Consider the following 7006-nt stretch of genomic DNA (forward strand, 5'->3'; position numbering starts at 1 on the left):
ACTACAAGTACACATTGATATTAGTATACTTACTACATAAAGTATACTTAAAAATATACTTGATCATTACTTAAGTATACTTCATAAAATGAACTTGAAGTATACTTTTTCGTAAGGGGAGACAATTTCACAGAGCTCTTGCTTTTTTTTAGTTCAAAGGTGCTATATGCAGTTTTTCCTACTAAAATGAATCCTTTTTTACTGCCTGTGTGTGAAGGGGTTGTAATCTCACATTAAAATGATCCACTTTGTGGGTTTTGCTATTACCTCGGCAAGCAAGTGTTCTTATTTTATGTGAAGGTGGCGGGTCGGATTAACCGCGAAATCCAGTGACGTGACCTGCATGCGCGCTCCCGAGCCTCTCGCCTCGTCTACTGACTTTGTTTGCACTCAACAGCGACGACACAGCAACTTATGACATGGACATGACTTATGCAACTTATGACATGCGTTGTATTACAAATTTATTAAATGTTTAATTTAGGTTTCAACATTAAAAGTTAAGACTTTGATTTTAGTAGGGTCAGTTTCTAGCTAGAGACTCCGGCCAGTCCTGTTTTCTCTATTGTGTTTTAAATGAGTCAGATCACTGAGAATCTCACCTTTTGTTCTGCAAATGGCTTTCGGAGCCCAAATGGCTCTTGGAGCCCCAGCCCCAGACGTCGAATGGTTACGCTGATTGGATTAGCAATGCAATAGACTGTTATGCTGATTGAATTAGGATTGGCCAGACCCTCAGTCCAGGGTGTGTTTTATTCAGAGTCTCCGCCTCTATGTAATCCCTCCCCTCTTTGAATGTGTATAACTACAATGCATACTGTATTAGATTTAGACTGTTGGACGAACTGCAGCAACGCTCAGTAAAGAATAACTTCTGTATGAACGCGATCCCAACGTCTCCTGGTCTCTGCTTTGACGAAGGAAAAGTTTCCAACACATGTCTGATAACACTAAGAAACGACCTGCTCCCAGCACAACACAGACTCCAACACAAACTCCACATATTGATAAAAAACAAAACAAAACGCTTTTTCTGCTGAAGCTCGGTAAGGCCAGACGTGAATCAGATCAACTTCGGACGAAAACACGGATCAACATCGGCAGGGCAATTGAATCATGGAGAAACCTTATCTACAAACCTAGAATGTACATTTCCTTAAGAAATTTCCTTAAGAAATGTTAAGCGGTGCTTGCAGTGGCAAAATTCGGCACGGTTGCTAGGGTTCCATACTTATCATGGTACGAGCATGGAGCATTAGTTCAACGTCAAGCTGATAAAAGTAGCCTATTATTGTAACGTTGCAGTGGGAGTTTACCTGAGTTTCCAGCATGTTGTGTGATGCTTTCTCCGGTGTGTTGCGTCTCAGTCTGGCTGGTACCAGAGTGCTCGCTCATCATGAGTTCGAGCACGCGCACAAATTTTGTATGTATGCTAATTGTATAATATCCAAGATACACATTTCGAGTAATTGTGCATGTGACGAAGGACGACCTTTTTCAGGCAGATAAAACTGGCTGCTTGAGAATCAGCCAATCAGGAGCGTCACTGCGCTCTGCGGCTCGCGGAAGCAGACAGTTTCAGTTTCAGTTTCGGAAGGGTTTGGAAGAGAGCGCTGGCATTGAAAGACTGTGCAGTTCATATTCATATTTATATAGATAGTATAAGCTAGTGTTGCTGTACTTATTTACAACAAGTTCCTAGTATTGTGTGCGTGCAACTACCAGTAAGTATACTGAAGTTTGTTGTTGTTTTTACCTCACAATAATGTCGTGACATGTTGCTGCTCGTTGTCGTATAATGGCGGAGCTTCACACTGCTCGTGTGTTTAATTGTTGAGAACGCTGTTAATTAATGGAGGTGTTGCTCTGCAAGCCTTACGTGTTTCAATTGAAATAATGTCTGTTGTTATTGCACAATGTGTAACGTTGTTTATTTAAGGAGTAATTCTGCAGCTCATAATTATTATATGTTCAGCTGTATTTAGTATGTTGTATATTGTTGCAGTTAATGTGCAGCAAATTAATCTTTGAACAGGGATATAGTGTACTACTGCATTTCTAAGTTTGTATTTGCTTAGTAATAAGCATTTATTATAACACTGCATTTAAGTCATAACAAAAACTATAATTTAATCTCTTGATTGTGTTGTTTTATTATATACCTGCAAGGCATATAATAACTATTTGACATTTATATAGAGAGTCTATATTTACTAATTTATGCCTGTATCTCTGTTTCAGAACCACACACAGATTTAAACCTTTATTTCAATAAATCACCTAAACGGAACATCTTGTCTGCATTCTAATCGATGCTCCCTGGTGGTCACAATCTTTTAAAGACCAGTCAAATTATACAGTCCTTTCCAATCACCAAAACATTTGGTCCTTCGAGCCGGATTCCGCGTGGTCACCGTGGGATTGTTCAGAGATGTTCTCAGATCAGTATACACGCCCAGTAGATGCCCGACCCCGCCGAGAGATCCGTCGACCAGCCTGGATGGAAGACTATGACATCCCCCTCCAAGCATTGCAGCTGCCCTCTCGCTTGTCTCATCAATCGGCTAACCTGTCAGAGCAACAGCAGCCATACGACAGCATGGTGAGATTCCCAGAGAGACACGCCAGGATGACCCCTCTCACACCACCACTGCTGCATGAGGACGGGAGTGTCATGCGGGGAGCCGAAGCTGTCTTTCCACGCCAGTTTGAGTATACAGAACCCCTCTTTCAGAGTACGCCTGCCTCTGCCCGATCGAGGCCTGCCCCAGAAATAGCGCCTGAGGTCCTTGAAGCTCTTTATAAGCTGAGGGAAGATAATCAAAGGCTGCAGCAACAGGTAATGGACATGCACAGGCGACTTGATGCCCGTACTTCCCTTCCAGACCTACCAGCACTGCAACAGACAGCTCTTTCTCCTTTCCCTACACCAGCCCCCGCCCAACAGCAGCATAACATAGAGCAGGATGGTGGTGCGTACCAAACCATGCCAATCCCGCCACTTGTGCAAGCTGGTGGTCACACTCTGCCTACGGATGATGACGACTGGCCACCGCCACCACCGCCAGTAGCAGACAATGTTTATCAGCCACCATCACAGGACCTTATGGCAGAGCTCATAACAGCACTGAAAGACCTTAGGATGACACGTCAGCAGGAGTCTCCCAGACGCCCTGAGCCCCATCATCTAGTGCCCGGTGTACAGACACCAAAGTACTGTGTACCCTACACCCCACAAAGAGTGAGTCGCTGCCCGAAGAGCTGCAACCCTCTTACCACCATGAGACAGTGTACCGCGGGCCTAAACCCACAATCCCTGCATTCACCAAAGGGGATCCGAGAGAGTTCACCAGACTTAAGGTCGCTCTGGAGAACCTACTGCCTGTGGATGCTACAGAGCGCTTTAAATACCAGATCCTGGTGGACCACCTGAAGTATGAGGAGGCACTTCTAATAGCGGACTCATACACTAACTCATTGCAGCCCTACACTGACACTATGACAAGTCTAATTGAGCATTATGGACAGCCTCACCAGCTAGCTCTCAGGAAAATAGCTGATCTAATGGAGGCCCCTAATATTGCACGTGGTGACTCTAGTGGATTTAAGCGATTCGTCCTGAAAGTGAGAGCACTCGTGGCAATGTTAGACCAGCTTGGGGACAGTGGAAAGACTGAGCTTCACTGTGGTTCACATGTGACACGGCTGATGTCCAAACTGCCTCATGATATACGGGCTGAATTTAAGAGGCTCCTGTACCCAATGCGTGTTACAATCCCAAGCCTATTGCACTTTTCTGACTGGCTTGACTACGAGCTGAAGATGCAAGAGACGGTGTATGAGCCTCTAACCGGTGAAAACAAGAGCAGAGCAGGACTCAGGACAGAGCGCCGCCGCGATGTTAAGAGTGGCAAGAATACCAACATCATGCACATCACAGACCAACCTGAGAGCACACCGACAGTAGAAAAGGCCTTATCTAGCACCAAGCAGCCAGAGAGAACAGCATACTGCCCTTACTGCTCTAACACGCAACACTTCCTAGAAAAGTGTGCAAACTTTGCACAGCTTACAGTGGAACAGATAACAGCGTGGATCAAGACCAATAAGAGGTGCTGGCGATGCGGTCGCACACACCAGGCTGCACAGTGCCACCTGAAAATTACATGTCACAAGTGTAAGGGGAGACACCTGCAAGCTTTGCATGAAGTGAATATAAAACCTGCCGTGAATATAAAACCTGCAGCTGAGGATACATCCTGCCTCATCAGCACGAAGTTTTGTACATGGACAGGCGGGCTGGATGCAGTCAGGTCTTACTGAAAGTGAGTAAAGTGCTGCTGCGTAACGGTGAACACACTTTGGAGACATATGCCATCCTTGACGATGGATCGGAGCGGACCATTCTCCTCCCTGCAGCAGCGCAGAGCCTTAAAATTACCGGTGAGCCAGAAAATCTGATCCTCAGAACTGTTCGGCAGGACATCAGGGTTCTGCACGGCACTGCAGTGTCGTTCTCCATCTCCCCAGTAGACCATCCAAAGAAGTCCTTCAAAATATACAGAGCATTCACTGCTGATCAACTGGGTTTGGCTGAGCACACTTACTCAATGGAGGCACTTCAGAGGAAGCACAAACATTTAAGAGGCCTCCCTCTCCAGACAATTAACAGAGTGCAACCCCTGCTGTTAATCGGGTCAGATTATACCCACTTAATCACTCCAGTGGAGCCTGTGCGTTTGGGACCCCACGGGGGGACCAGCCGCAGTGAAAACAAAGTTGGGCTGGACACTTCAGGGGCTGACCAGGTACAGCAAGCAGCAGGCAACATCACAACCGTGCCTGCACGTCTCCACCCTCTCACCCACGAACGAGCTTCTACAGAGTGTAGAGAGATTGCCCACCTGCCCAAAGAAGCAAGATCTGAGAGCAGTGAGTTGTGGCTCAACGAGTCAGGCACTGACCCACAGGAGCTCGCCCTGGGACTCCACTGGCTCTGCAATTCAGACACCTTAAGGTATAAATACCGTATGCTGGACCAACCCACACCCACCATGCGAAACATATACAGAGTCCTGGCACGCCTGTTCGACCCCCTGGGATTTATAGTCCCCTTCACTACGTGGGCCAAGGTCCTGGTGCAGCACTTGTGGGACAAACAGAGAGACTGGGATGACCCGTCACTGCCTGAGGATGTGTTGCAGCCATGGCTGACGTGGGAGGAAGAATTGCAGCATCTTTCCCAGATTCTACTGCCTCGATGCTATGTGAGCCCTGAGATGAACACTTCAAACCTCCAGAGAGACCTACACATCTTTGCTGATGCGTCAGAGAAGGCGTATGGCTCAGTGGCTTATCTGCGAACTGAGAGCTCACACGGCCGTGTGGAAGTGTCATTCCTGACTGCTAGATCCAGAGTGGCCCCGAAGAAGCAGCAATCAATACCAAGACTAGAACTGTGTGCTGCCCTGACAGCTGCACAGTTATCTGCACTACTTCAAAGAGAGCTGACTGTGAATATCCGCAATGTTATATTCTGGACAGACTCCACAACAGTACTCACATGGCTTCAGTCCGACTCCTGTCGGTACAAGGTATTCGTGGGAACACGGATAGCTGAAATCCAGGAGCTGACTGATGTCCGGGCCTGGTGGATTCTGCCAACAACCCAGCTGATGACATAACGCGGGGAAAAACACTGCTGGAACTGGCTGGTAAGAACAGATGGAGTCAGGGCCCTGCCTTCCTACAACAGTCGCCTGAAGTCTGGCCTACACAGCCAACCACAGAGGTGACAGAGAATTCTGCTGAGCTGCAAAAACCCACTAAATGCTGTCTCACTACAAGCATACAGACTTCTCTGTTACCAAATGTTGATCAGTTTTCCTCGTTCAGAGCGCTGACAGAGGCGGTTGCACAATCCAGCCATGTGTCATCAGTGAGCCCCGTCAGTCTTTCTGCTGATGACTACCGAGAAGCAGAGAGAGAAGTATTGAGACGAGCCCAGCAGGACAGCTTTGCTGAGGAGCTCAGCCTCTTGAGTACCGGTAAGCCAGTAGCTGCCACCAGTAGGCTGATCTCGCTAGCACCAGAGTATGACAAGACTGTGAGACTCATCCGGGTTGGAGGAAGGCTCCGCCGCAGCGACCAGCTAGAGCCAGATTCTATTCACCCAGTGGTCCTGGACCATCGGCATAAAGTGACCCAGCTCATCATCCAGGATGTGGACAAGAGCCTTCGCCATCCAGGATCAGAGCGCCTTTTTGCAGAGCTGCGGCGAAAATACTGGATTCTGCATGGCCGTGAAGCTGTTAAGCGTCACCAGCACTCCTGTCCGGACTGCCAGAGATGGAGAGCCTCTCCAGTAGTTCCCAAGATGGCAGACCTCCCACAGTCCAGACTACAGCTGCTGAAGCCCCCGTTCTTCTCTACGGGCATGGACTGTTTCGGGCCTTTCACAGTGAAGGTTGGCCGTCGCCACGAGAAGAGATGGGGCATACTATTTAAATGCCTGACAACACGCGCTGTGCACGTGGATGTTCTGTCCAGTATGGACTCGGATTCCTTTCTGATGGCCCTCTGCCGCTTCATTGCACGAAGGGGTAAGCCAGCAGAGCTCCGGTCCGACCAGGGCACTAAATTTAAGGGAGGTGAAAGAGAACTCCAGGAGGCCTTCAGGTCATTACATCCCACACTCCAGGCTCATCTGGTTAAACACCAGATTAGGTTTCAATTTAACCCCCCAAGCGCACCACACTTTGGAGGAGTCTGGGAAAGGGAAGTGAGGTCTGTTAAAGCTGCACTGTATGCCACCATCCAATCACAGACTGTCCCCGAAGAGGTCCTGCGGACGGTACTTATTGAAGTGGAGGGGATTTTAAACTCCAAACCACTGGGTTACGTGTCAACAGACGTGGCTGATGCTGACCCAGTGACCCCCAATTTGCTCCTCATGGGGCGGCTCGACCCCTCTTTACCACAGGCTGTGTATGCGGAGTCCGAGCTC

Source organism: Scardinius erythrophthalmus (assembly GCF_964197995.2).
Source record: "Scardinius erythrophthalmus genome assembly, chromosome: 1".
NCBI classification, from domain to species: Eukaryota; Metazoa; Chordata; class Actinopteri; order Cypriniformes; family Leuciscidae; genus Scardinius; species Scardinius erythrophthalmus.